The sequence below is a fragment of the Equus przewalskii genome, chromosome 22 (genome assembly GCF_037783145.1).
Source record: "Equus przewalskii isolate Varuska chromosome 22, EquPr2, whole genome shotgun sequence".
Classification (NCBI taxonomy): Eukaryota; Metazoa; Chordata; class Mammalia; order Perissodactyla; family Equidae; genus Equus; species Equus przewalskii.
Window position 1 is genome coordinate 18,597,435 of NC_091852.1, and position 14,019 is coordinate 18,611,453.

Below are 14,019 nucleotides of genomic sequence, written 5' to 3' on the forward strand. Positions count from 1 at the left end.
AAAAGTAAAGAGAGAAAAGAAGGCCAGAGTAGAACACTGAGAATGGAGGAGTCAACAGAATCAAATGCAAGGAATTAGGTGAATATTTAGAAAAGTCCGTTCAATTAGACCTTTAGGAAGTCACTGGTGACTTTGGCCAGAGAATTTTCATTTCAGTGGTGAGTGCAAAAACCAATTACAGTGATTTAAGAGTAAATGAGCACAAAGCAAAGCATTAACTAGGGAAAGAGAAAGAAGTGTTGTATATGTATGGGGCTGGGGGGTCATTCAATGAAGTGGGGCTTTGAGAAGAGAATTGTTTTGTAATCACCACACAGGAAAGTCACCAACTCAGTACATGTCAAAGAATTGCTTAGGGCCACCTATTTGCATAGTTAGGTTGTCTGTTTATTCACTCAAGACTCAGCAGCCCAGATCAGGAAAAATGAATAGTTGGATTAATCCAAGATTGGAACTTTGCTGTGCCAGTATGGGAGAAAAAAAGGGGACTAGGGTTTTTGAAGATGCTTGCAAGGATTTTTAAAGTTATGCATTATAATGTCTAAGATGAAGGGAGAATAAAATAAAAGTATAATGCTGGGAAGTACCTAGGAGGAAAAAAGAATGGTCACAGGACTAGCGTTAGCCTGAGCACCAAGCGCACTGAGAACTAAGGATTCTGAGAGTGGTGATGATAAGATGTTGTGGTCAATGAATTAGCATTTGGAATTAAGAGGTGGAACAATTTAGAGTAGTGATAGGGTCCAGGAGTGGCTACAAGAGTGGGCTCTAGGATCTGCCAGAAATGAGGTCAAGCATCTTGAAGCTAGGTTCTTCTGTGTTTGTCAATACAGATATTGAAGTGTCCATAATAATGACAGGAGAGAAAGTAGACAAGAAGACTTTGATCAGGATGACCTGAAATGCAAAGGAGAAAGGGCTTTTTGCAAAAGAGTGAAGAACAGTGGTTTAGAAGAGACAACGAGTATCAGTGAGAAGGCTGACATTACTTATGGGATCTACAATGGTGGATGTAAAAGAATGAGCAATCTCCATTTGAGAAGGTTATAGGGAGGCGGTGTCTTCCTGAAAAAATGGGTTTTAGTTAAGGCAAGAAAATGGGAAAGTGAGCTTATAAAAGTAGGAAAAAGCTTAAGAGTTTGTGTTCAATGGTAAAGTGTTCCAGAAGGCTCTGGGGAAGGGAGGAAAGGAAGAAATGTTGGGAAAATTCAGTGGGCAGAAAGCCCAGTGTCACATGAGGACAATATCGTAGAGAAAGAAAGTTGACCAGAGGAGCTTGCATTGCGCGAACAGAGGATGATGGTAAGAGAAGTATGGTGGGAATAACTTTTCCAGAGTTTTGAGGCAGCTGAAGACTGGAGCCCTGGTAGTATAAGAGGCCAGATGAGGCTAATAATATCTCGGTCTAACACACAGTCTAGAGCAGACTTTGCTCAAGTTTCCAAGGACTTATTAGGGACAAATTGTTTGGTGCCCTAAAAGGATGGAATCGGAGACTTTATATAGTGGTGCAGAACAACCAGATTCTAAAAAGGAACCTCCCCAAATGGCTGGAAAATTCTCCATCTTGGAGGAGGCTCTCTTTTTAAAATTAGCAGTGGCCCGTGATACTAGAGAAGCATCATTCATCGCCTTTCACAAGAATGAGTGCTTATTATCACCTTGGAATATTCCATTTTTCTTTAACCTTTTCTAGACTTGCTAATACCTTGCCTATAATTAAATTTAGTGCTTGGCCCATCCTGGCCATTTTCCGCCTCTGTTGTAACTCTGCCTTTAACAGAGTGCTTTTGGTACACCCTAGGCTTGCATGACTCCAAAGCCCATGCTTTTTCTACTCCCCCATGAATACTCCCGGAAGTCCTACATAACCCTGTGGCAAATAAAGCATCAGCAGATGGGATGTATTTAAAATTCTCGAAACCTTCTCAAAAAAGCTCCACGCCACTTCCCAAAAAGTTGTCCTTAGGAGAGAAAAGCTGACTTCCCATCTAGTTGTTGGGACTACTTGTCACCCATGGGGAGCTAACTTATCACTGGGAGGAAAAGATATGGAAAGTGTGTACCCCTCCAAATAGAGGCAAATCAAAAGAGCTTCCTGTAAAACTATGTTGGAACTTGTGTCCTCTTTAGCATGGGCAAAAGTGACCTAAAAATGGGATTCTGCAAGATTTAGAGAAGAAACTAAAGTCTGTGGCAACAGTGAGGGACTTCAGAAAGATTTCACATGTGTGCCAGCAGAAAAGTAGCAGATAATGTTTATTATGAGCATGTTTAAGATGAAATTAGTCATTAAAAAACAATAATACTCCATACTCTAGCTAGATGCAATCAACTACAGGCAAGGAAAAGTAATCACCGCAGATTGAATACTAGAGACACCTGCGTGGTGTGTAACTCAACCCCAAATGATGTTAAACGTCATCTAGAATAGCATGAAAAACAAAACAGAAGGGGCTATCTTTACCGAATCTGAAGCTCTGGTGTATCTGTGCCTGGGACATGAAGTATAATACTGGCCACTGTCCCTCAAGGAAGCCATGATACATTGAGCTGGAGAAGAGCAGCCAAACTAATCAAGGGAATGTATGAAAAGCTGCAATTGGAGGACAAATCAGGAAGATTAGAGCTCTTCACTATGAAAGATCAAAGTGACCATGTCCAAAGCCTGTGAACTCTCAAAGTGAATCTCTCTGTGGGTAAAGTGAACGTGACATGGATCCCCAAATCCTGGGATACTTGAGCCAAGAATCCCTTGAAGTATGACAGTGGTTGACTTAGGTCAAATAAGAGAAATACCATTCTACAGGGCAAGTAGAGAATTTATGGGATTTATTTCCCCCAAGAGATGTTACAGGAGGAATGAGATAGTCTCAAAGAGAATTTTGAAAATTTTATAGTTCTAATCATAAAAAGGGAGAATCTGACCAAAAAGTGGCTTGTTTTGTTTCATCCCCCAAAATAATTTTCTTTTGAAGGAAAAGGATAAGGAAAAAGAGGAAGAAGATTCTGCTATATAATGGAGGACCCATACCATAGAAATGACATGGGTAATTCAAAATGGCATATAATCCAAATCACATTTAAATGTTGGTGGAGAAGACACCCAGTCTAGCATGGAACAGATCCCGTTAGTCCTCTACTCAGATTCCCTCCCATCCCCCTTTACCAAAGTTTTGCACCCATCCTCCAGTTTCTGTGTGCTTTGATGCCAAGGGCTCTTAACTGTAAACTTCTTCAGATAATTGCCCTTGACCTTAACAACCCAAAGAGCCTAAAGCACCTGAGAGTGTCTATACCTCCAGGATATCCATACCCTGGTGCTGCCTTCTGGGAAAGGAAAGGTAGGGAGAGTAGAAAAAGTCTGTCCCTCGGCTCTTGTTTAAGTGGAAAACACTTCTACAGTCAGACCGCAAAGTCACTTCTGGAAAGTGAGGTGCAACTTATACCCCAGAGATCCCCGTGGGATCAGGGAGAAAGCTTAAACTTCCAAAATTGCACCTTTTTCAGTTTTTCGCTCTTCCACTTTCTAACCAGTTTCTCTTTGGAGCATTTTCACTTTCACTTGATTCCTTTGTGTAGGGTCACTTCTGGAAGAACCCAACCTGAGACGGGCACTGAGGCGCCATGTCTCCTCAGATCCAACTTAAAATCGTGTGATCAGAGGCTCAGGAACCTTCCTTACAGTGCAGGGCAGGAGGCCATGAGGCACCCAGATTATATAAAGCAGATGGCTGATCTAGTCACCTGTATTAACAAGGCCAACTCATTACAGATGATGGAGACTTATTTGCACCTGTACCTCTTTAACACCTGACGTCAACGGCTATAACTCAAGGCTTTATGTTCCCAGGCATCAATGAAAGAAGTCATCCTTGAAGCAGGAAAGTTTGTCCTAGCCTTCGAATCTTTTATTCCACCGTGTTTCTCAAATTCCTGCTCTGCACCAGGCAGGCCCCTGGAGGGAACAGGAAGATGTGTAGATACTGTCTTTGATTTTAAGGAGTTTTATAAGCCCCTCAGGGGTCAGCAAACTTTTTCTGAGGATCAGGTGATATTGGGAGCCATATAGTTTCTTTTGTAACTCCTCAATGTGACAATAAGTAAACTAATGGGTGTGGCCGTGTTCTAATACAACTTTATTTACTAATACAGGAGGCAGGCCAGATCTGGCCCATGAGCTGTAGTTTGCTAACCCCTGATCTAAACCATCCAGTCACGCTGTTGCATTGGCCTTCTTCCCCCTTCCTTCGGTTGAGGAACATGTGAAACCAATGCTCCAGGATAGAATCAATTTCCTAACTATTTGACGTTTTATCCAAATACATAGGATGACACCGCTGTGGGTATTCATTTCTTCCAGGAAAAGTATTATTCTATCAATTCAAATAAAACAGACCAAAGGAGAAGATTATGTCTGTTGTTGTTGAGTTAGTTATAAGGAAACCACACTACTTGAGGAGTGGGTATGGCTCCCAGACCACAAATGCAGATGCTGCCAGAAAATCCACTTAGTTTTTTCTTATAATTTCACTTATTTCTATTTTGAACACCCATCCCCTTAAGCTGAGGGAAAATCATGACCTCAGGCTCACCCTCTTTACCTTCTCTGAGGTGGATTAAGGTTGGGGGTGGGAGCAGATTGTGGGTTTTGTATTATCTGTCCAGAGAGTTGGCTGCTAAAATGTCCATCATCTCAGTCAGTGTAACACTTCAGGTCTAGTCGATTTATGAGGTCTCACCACAGTCCCAAATCCGAGGTACTTCCTCCCTCTGGGACCCTGCTGCCCCCAACAGAACTGCCAGGAAAAACACACAGCCTGAGTACACAAACGAGCACCACATGGAAGTTGGCGTTCACTCTCAAACACCCTCACACGGATGCACAGACACACGTTTCTCTCCTCTCTCCTCCAGTCTGGCTTCTGCCAAGACATTTTTATCTACTCCTCAAATCCTGCTTTCTGTTGCCCCTTTTACAAATTCTCCAGGTCCTGAGACCTTGTGTCTTTGGACCACAAAAGCAGCCAGAGACTCAAAGGCTGTTTCTGGGTTCTGCAGCCCCTCCTTTCCTGATACAGAGCCAATACCTGCTTGAAAAACAGGAGGGGAAAATGAGTCAGTAGTCTAACATGCTATCCCATTGCACTGATTTAACCATCTTTTAAATAAAAACAGGATGCCCAGAATAAAAATAAACGTATTGGCTCTAGGCGCGCTAGACATAATCTCCGTATGTCAAAGACAGGATTGTATATGAAGGAATCATGATAATAAATCATCTCATGGTATTGCTACAGGGATTTCAGAATGGTAGTAGGTCTGGCAAATTCCTCTGGAATGGCCCTATCCAATAGAATCTTCTGTGATGATGGAACTGCTCTAGATCTGTGCTGTCCGATACCATAACTTCTAGTCACATGTGGCTAGTAAGCCCTTGAAATGTGGCCGGTGTAAATGAGAAAGTGAATGTTAAATGTGATTTAATTTTAATTAATGTAAATTTTCATTTGGATAGCTACATGTTGCTAGTGGCTATCATATTTGACAGCTCAGTTCTAGAAAACTATAAAAATCTGTTAGAATGCCAGCTTCCCGAGAGCAAAGACCACATCTGCCTTCTTCCCTGCTCTGGCCTCAGTATCTCAAACTGTGCCTGGCACATAGTAGGTACTCAGAAAATAGTGGATAAATCAAACCCCTTGAGGCAAGGAATAGAAAGAGGGTAAGGTTGCTGTCTGTTTTACATAATCAAAAAAAATTTTCAATGACTACATATAAAGTAATTCCAAGACACAAAGCACCTGAAATTTCAATAAAGAGGATGAAAAAGAGTTAAGTTTATTATAAAGAAATTTAAAATTTGGATTAAGTTAAATGTAGTGATCATGCTTCGCGCACGTACACACACACACACACACACGCACGGAAAAGTGAAATCAAAGAGGATCGTAGAATGGATAACTTCTTGAAATTTAGCTGAATTTGTATTCAAGAAGAGAATTACAACCAGGTTCAAGAAATATCCATTGAATAAGTCATCATTCTAGTCCATATGCAGAGATTAATTGTTGGGCAGCTATAAGGAAGAGAGGCAGGAGAAGAGAGAGAGAAGAAAGTAGGAGGGAGGGAGAAGGGCAGGCAGCAGGCCAGGCAGGAAAGCCCTTGGTTGTTGAGAGCAGCTGAGGAAGGAAGGGAGAGCTGTGTGAGCCCAGCAGTGGGACCAGATGAGACACAATGAGATCCCTGCCAGCTCTGAGCTATGTCACACACTCAAGGTGGTTGCCATGCATCCTGTTAACTATGGGCCTCTCCAAAGGCACAGTGTTCGGACCAAATGCAACAAGGCAGATGGCTGATTTCTACTCAAAGCAGAGCAGAGTACACCCTTTCTGATAACATGGCAAGATTTTAACTGATCTACCTTAATAGCAATGAAAAAATAGACTATTCCACGCAGGTTAACTATTAGCTGACAACCTCAGCAAGGCTCACATGTTAATTGCTTTTTCTCAGATGTGGCAGAGTCCAAATAAGCCTGGAGCCTCAATATGTAAGGGGGAGTAAGGTGCTCAAGATCTTTCACAAGTTACTGTCCAGTGGAGCGAAGAGCTTCCTGCAGCTGGATTTCAGACCACGTCTGCCAAGTGATATCTGCTTGAATTGCTTGGCTTTCAGTCAAATATTTGTTATCTAGACTATCAGGCCTGAGGTTCAAGATGGGGACACGCTTGGCAGAAGACCCCAATAACTTCAGGTCAGACACAGCATTTTGAGTCCTTGTCATAGTGACACACTCAATTCAAGCAGATGACATCCGCTGATGAGTTAAGAATAGAGGGGACTACTTCTTGACCTGGGTTGTGGTTACATGGGTTTTCATTTTACCCTGGACATATATGTTTTATGGACTCTTCTGTATATCGTATATCTCATAATGTAATATAAAAAGGAATAGAGCAGCATCCTGCCATCACATGTTCCAGATTCTAGTTTAAATGGGTTTGTGCATTCAGTGACATTTACTGAGCCCTTCTGTGTGCTAGGCACTGGGCTAAGAGCTGGGAATTAAAAAGAGACATACTTCATTGCCTTGACTTTACAAAAAGTTTAATGGGGAAGATTGACAAGTTAACAAATCACTGCAAATCAGTACGATACATATTTCCACAGAGACAATGTATAAGGACTTAGCTCAAAGGAAAGAACACATTTTTATTTGGGGTGGGCAGGGGGCACTTGATGAAGCAGAGAAAAACAAGAGAGGGCAAAGTACCGTCAGAGAAATTCTCTTGGAGGTAACAGTTAAGCTGGATCATAAAGGGTATTCAGAGTTTTTCAGACAGATCATGAGAGGACATTCTAGACAGAGAGACCATCATGTAGAAAGCTAGAGATGGGGACGAGGCATGCCAGGTGTAGCCATAGAGAGACAGCAGAGAAGTGAGACTTCCTCCCTGAGCCAGCTGACAAGAGGTTAGCCTCCCCTACAAGGGGCTCCCAAGCCTCCATTACCTACCCTGGGTTAACACATGGCACCAGGTTGTTTTTGTCCGATTTCTTATGTGTATCCCCCACTGGACTATATGTATTTTTGGAGGGTGGGGGCCAGGGTCTGTGTCCATCTTTTCTACCGTATTTGAGTGAATGAATGGAGAAGAGTTTAGAAAGGTAGATTATAAAGGCTTTGTATGCCAGGCTAAGGAATTTGGATCTTTTCTTATGGGCAATGCACAGCTCACCTTACACGGAGCCACTTTCTAAGTTAAGACTCTGGTTTATGGAATTTATAGGTTGTGATTACCCAGTGGGGAGATTGTGGCTAGAAATTATACCGTAATGCTCATTTCCGGGAAACTAGATAAGCCACAGAAAGCCCATGTTCCAAAATGTGTTCTAAAAGAGGAGTAGCAAGCTGCTGGGAGTCAAAACATCCCCTGAATGGGTTAAAACTACGACTCTTCTCTGCTTAGGGTGAAGTATTTGACTCTTTCATCTTAACCCCCAAAATAGCTGAAGTCAGCATTCAGGGAAGGAGAGTTCAATGGGGGCAGGTAATGAAGCAGATGGCTCAGGTTGGGTGAGGTGGACTTTGAGCAGCCAGAGGGCAGTGCAGGCGACTGTGCCTGGAGGGCAGGGAAAGTGAGACAGGGTGTGGGGGAGGTGCCGAAAGAGAGGTGGTGGCAAAAACAGCTTTGCCAGCATTGCAGTTTTGCCCAGGGCCATGGCAGATGCCCGGCTTGCCTCCAAAAACCATCTTCTCTGCTGCCTGCAGTCAACTGCTGATGCCTGAATTTACATATGAGGATTGCTTGAAGTTCTAAAAGCCTCAGGCTCTGCCAGTTCAGTCTGCAGGCGCTGGGCTTCCCAACTGCAGCTTCTCCAGTTCAGCCAGGTTTCTCCTCATCTACATCCGCCACGCCCCCCCCCCCCCCCCCCCCAGAAGACTAACAGAGGCACAAGAGTGGAAGGAAGAGGCAAGAGAGGAGTTAAATGCATTTGGGTACCCACCTCTCTCACTTTTTCCTCGAGTTCATTCTTTGCCTGTCAACAGGTCCCTCAGAAATCTATTTCCCAGGAAACTCAAAGGTCTAAAAACCCCAAGACAAGCTGGAACATTTCAAAATTTTCTTGTGACCACGAAATCTCCCACAGTGAGGGTCTACCTCACTGGTTCTCAACCAGGGGCAATTTTGCCCCACCTTCTACCCCAGGAAACATTTGGCACTGCCTAGAAGAATTTTTGGTTGTCACAACTTGAAGGATGCCACTGGCTGCAGTGGTAGAAGCCATGCTACTACGCATCCTGTGATGCACAAGACAGCCCCCAGACAAAGAATTATCCAACCCAAAAGGTCAATAGTTGAGAAAACCTAGTCTATCGGAATCTAAAATTCAACTTCTTATTGTTGCTTCTCAAAGAAAAATGGCACAAGCTAGTTGCCCTCAACATCTGCAAAGTCCTAAAGGACAGACCTCATCCCAAGTTCTCGCAATCTGAAGCCAGAAACAGCATGCTCCAGGGCCCCATCTGCCATCCCATACAGAGTTTCACAACATCCTCCTCTGCTCTGCTCACTCAATCTTTGGACCAAAGACCAAGTTAGGACATCACGCGGTTATGGTGTTAGAATGATCAACATGACAAGCCGCTTTTGGCAAACATCAATAGGTCCAATCTCCTGCTCTTGGGCGTGAGTTTTGGACAGAATAAATCCAGTTACCATTGCAGTGAAGCAAGAGGAGAACCCAGAGGCCTTAACTTATCGTTCAGAAGTCACCAAATATTGGTGATCCAGGTGAAGTCTAGCAAACTTCAACACTTCCCTTCCCAAGTTTGTATCTGAGAGACGTCAGTGATTTTTTTAAATAGGAAAGCACCATCCTGCACTAATTGAGAAAGTGGTTTCCGTGACCTCACAAGCCCTGTGAAAGTGTCCAGTTCAGTCAATCAGCTTATCCTCTGGGATGAAGGGGGAAGGGGAAACGCACTGCCCATGATCAGACTCAATTGTTACAGTTACTGACCAACTTCACACACTGGACCAAATTCAAAACCATTTTTAAACATTTGCTGGAGCCTGTGTCTCTCTCCTGAGTAGACCACGGGGTCCAGCTTTACAAAATCACAGCCCTTGAAGCAAAGGAATGAAGTCTGCGGTGTGCCCTTTTTAATATTCTGAAGAGGGCCTCAGAAGTAAAATGCCACTGTGAACTCAACGGTTATAGTACTGTTCCAGGAAAGCCAGTTGCTGACAGGTACTTCAAAGTCACTTATGCCACCTGAGGAACATATTGTTCAACTATGGAAGGAACTGTACGTGGCGCATGTCGTTCTATTATACAGCAAGTAATTGAATATACAGAGTGAAGGACACCTGTATCAAACAGGTCATACTCTGAAAGACTAGATTCCTTTCAGTGGATTTAAGATTATCCATCCTATCAGGAGTCTACATAAGATAACCAAGTGTCGAAAATATCACTGCTTTTTGAAAAAACATACAGCAGTTGTACTTAAGCAGATTGGACTGCGTATAAGGATGCCTGAGTTCTTTATGAGCTGTCAAGTGTTTTACAAAGGCTGTGTCATGAGTTTCCCGGATTTCTTCTGGCATTTCTAGGTGAAAGGAAGTCAATTAACAGTTGTTGAGATTCTATTACAATGGCTGGCACTGGAGCAGGCCATAATATACTGCAACTCATTTAGTCCTGATTTACTGTTGATGGCCATAAAGAGCAGAGATTAAATAACTTGCTTACGGCACACAGCTAGGGCAACAGAGGCAGAATCGGAACCCAGGCCTATCTAACTCCTAAGCCAGTGCTCTTATTTCTACATGATGACGGAAGGCTACTTCCATCTGACTCCACAGCCCGCCTTTTTCCCCTGCACCTCACTGTGGTGAGTGGAGCACAGTCATGCGCTTACTTACTTAGCAACTACTTATCAAGTGCCCTATTTGGCAGTGGAGAAAAAGGCCGTCTATTTCCCTTTGTGAGAGTTACATTCTACTGGGGGCAGGAAGGAGATAGAACATTAGTAAAGAAATAATAAGATACGTTGGGGTAGTAATAAGTTCCACAAAGAAAACAAATCCAAGTAGTAGGCTCGGGAGTCATTGGGGTGGGGAGGTGGTAGGACAATTTTATGTAGGATGGTCAGGGAAAGGCTTTGAAGAGCTAAGATGGAGTTGAAATGTGAATGATGAAAACAGGTATGGCAAGAACTGGGGAAAGAACATAACAGAGATAGGGAAGGCAAGGACAGAAGCCATGTGATAGGAAGGATCTAGATGTGTTCAACTAGGATCAGAAAGAGTGCCAGCGTAACTAGAGTTTGAGATCTAAAGCAGCTCAAGCTGGGATAGCATGTCATGGTGGAATTCCTGGGTTCAAGGAAGTGACTTAATTCTATGTTAGGGACTGGATTTAAGAATGGGATCAGCAACTCTGCATTCATTCAGGAAACAGCACACCACCATATGCTGACAGGAGGGGGGAATCTTCCAGAAGCCAGTCACTTTCAGAATCAGGAAGAGAGCTGCCTACACTGTAGGAGCCATCCTGTGGCCTCACTGAAGGTTTGCTCTGACACTGGGATAGTGACACCTTGAATAGTCTCAGAAGCACCCATCATGGATGAATTAAATACCCACATGAAAAATACATTGTACCTCCCAAGAGGAGATTTACCTGTCTCCATGAGTATGTCAGAGGAGCATTCATCATCAAAACTGGAACATCCTGGTAACATAAACAAGAATGCAGCATTTGCAAATGAGACGTGACTCACGGACAGGTCAGAACATTACAAATTGAGAAGAGGGAGCTAAAAAGCGTCAGCCCTGAGACACCAGCATCATGCACTGGATGGAACACACTCAGGGGAAAAACCTTACACAACAGTTCGCTCTGGGGAGTGATCATTAGTCCCACAGCGGTTCACATTTATGGAGTGTCTGGTGTGGGTGGAGGACTTGGTTAAGAATGGTTTGAGTTAGTGTGACAGGGACAACGCAGGACAGAACCAGGAGCCAGACACCTTGAATCCCAGTTCTGTCACCTCTGCTAATTGTGACCTTAGGCAAGTTAGTGAACCTCTCTGTTCTTCAGTATTTTTAACAAATTAAGGACAGTAAGGAGGTCTGCTTTGGTGTGCCTCCCAACGGGAACACTGTTAAGAAAAAGAGCAGTCCTTCCCAAATGAATATAATAAGCCCAAGAAATACAGGAGTTCATGCATATTAGTGTTTATGATGAAGCTGAAGTCTGCATCAATGTCAGGGTGTGATGTGTTCAAAGAAAAACATTAATAAATAATAGCACCGGTGATGTGCAGATGTGCCAAATTAATGAAAGGGATACCCAAAGGACTGAAGTTGGGGAAAGAATGAAACAAAATTTGCACTTTAAAAGGCACCATACCAAGGCCTACTCAGAGAAAAGGGGTTTTGGTAGTAACAGTGGAAGGATGAAGTGGGGGTACTTGTAGGGTTGAGTCCAAAAAACTGGAGCTTGCAAAGCCTTACTTCCTCCAGTCTCTTCCAGCAGGGAAGCCAGCTCCAGATGGACAGAGGAGCCCTGAGTCATCCAAAGAGTGGGGTGCCTTCCAGCCTCCTCTATTCCGTGGTGTTCTTTTAAAATCAAGCCCATTGAAACAACTAAGCCCTAACAAGCAGTTTCCAAGAGCATGCCTCTCCCTCCTCACAGCAGGATGGAACCAAGATTCCATTGCTACTGCTCATCATGAAAAACTATGATTTTGTCTGCCCTATTGTGTCTGCCTTCCAGCCAACCTGCAAGTCATTCTGGGCAGCTAACATAACTATTCATTCAGTCATGGATTCAGCAAATGTTTACAACCCACTCTTTTCCAGGCTCTACGCTGTGTGTTGGGAGTACAGGCATGAGTAAAACTGATGACACTCCTGCCTCCTGGGGAGCTAAAAACCCAGTGGAGGCATCAGATATCAAACACAGAAACGCACAAATAAATACTTAATCATAAGCTCTGATAAGTATATGATCAAGAAATATAGGGCGCTATGAGAACGTCTAACAAGGAGATGTATTAGGGGCTCAGGGAACGGCTCTCTGAGGAAGTGATTTTTAAGCTAAGTTATGCAGAATAAGTAGGAGTTCACCAGGCAAAGAGCAGGAGAAGAGCCCAGAGGGGGAATAGTCTGTGCCAAGGCCCTGAGGTAGGAAGGAGGTAACTCCTACCAGTAACTGAGAAGACCGCCATGATGGAAGCACCACAGGCAAGGGGAAAATAGTATGAAATAAAGCCAGGGGGGCAAATGAGGGTCAAGTTGTACAGGGCCTTTTAGGCCAATGTAAGGATTTGAATTTTATTCTGCATTTAATAGGAACTCTATGAAGGGTTTTGTGCAGGAATCAAGTTGTTAGGTGTGATGATGATGGTGATGGTTGTGGTGGGGAGTGTGTGTGTGTGACGTGAGTTGCATGATTTGATCTGATTTCAGCATCAATCCAAGGGTTGCCAATGGGTACTATTGAGGGCTCAGTAGGCACCAGATCATGCAGATTAAGAGCTGAGAAACCTGACTTCCAGGCTAAGTTTGGCCCTCCTGTGCTGCCAATGTGCACCTGAGCCCCACTCCAAGCTATAAAATGAAGTGATTGGACTTTAACACTAGACCAGTGGTGGTCTTGACTGGGGCAGCAAGGCCCCCATGTTTTGGAAATTTTATCTTGAAATTCAAGGGATGTTTTTGCTTTCCCTCCCTGATTGGGGGGCACCACTGGCACCACTGGTGGGATCCAGGGAGGGTTCATGTCCTGCAATGCACAGGACCCTCTCACAGTAAAGCATTGTGCTCTGTCCCACACAGCTTTCCAGTGTTCCAGCAGACATTCATGTAGGTGAAAAACCTGGTTATGATTATCGCAGCCTAACTCCATTTTGCATTTAAAGACCCAATATTTTTGCATGTCTTTGATAAGCTGTGGATTTTTCCAGGAATGAAACCACCATGAAAATTGAGGGAGATGGTATTTTGTTTGCTTTGGAACTTTCCCAAGAGTTGTTCACCCTTTTGGAAAATCAACTCACCAATGACAATGCTGCTCATTGTATTCGAGACTTCTGTCAGTCTACATTTGTGTCTGTCTCATTCGTGGAGATTCTTCATGTAGGTGTAAGCATCTGACCACTTCACGATGGCTTCTAGAAGAGTCAGACCTGAGCATTTATATATCAAAATATTTATTGTTTTGTTATAAATTGTTTTCCTTTTATTTCCCCCTTATATTAAAATTAGAACATTATATTGATTATTCTGTGATTATATATGTACAGATAAATTATATCATCTATAAATCTCACTCCATAATAGTAAAAGAAGCAGTAGAAAATATTTACTATAAAAAAAGACATCTTAGATCTGATAAGGTTGAGAACTGAACAAGCCTCTTCAGTGCTTGAAAATGCTATGTGTTTAGAAATCTAGCTACTTACTATCTTTGGATTGTCTCTTGGTAAGTTTAACATGT

The 14,019-nt window shown here is 43.2% G+C and overlaps 1 protein-coding gene and 1 long non-coding RNA gene across 19 annotated transcripts in view; one reads left to right on the top strand and one right to left on the bottom strand.

Moving 5' to 3' along the window:
• The window catches only part of TRPM3 (transient receptor potential cation channel subfamily M member 3), a 502,828-nt gene that overhangs the window by 455,458 nt on the left and 33,351 nt on the right, over nt 1–14,019 (top strand). The window lies entirely within an intron of this gene.
• The window catches only part of LOC139078683 (uncharacterized), a 76,754-nt gene that overhangs the window by 34,685 nt on the left and 28,050 nt on the right, over nt 1–14,019 (bottom strand). Inside the window, exons 2-3 of the long non-coding RNA XR_011531699.1 lie at nt 13,580–13,708; nt 11,197–11,247 (exon numbers count right to left, since the gene is read on the bottom strand). This is a non-coding gene — a long non-coding RNA (uncharacterized lncRNA). The remainder of the gene's footprint in view (nt 1–11,196; nt 11,248–13,579; nt 13,709–14,019) is intronic.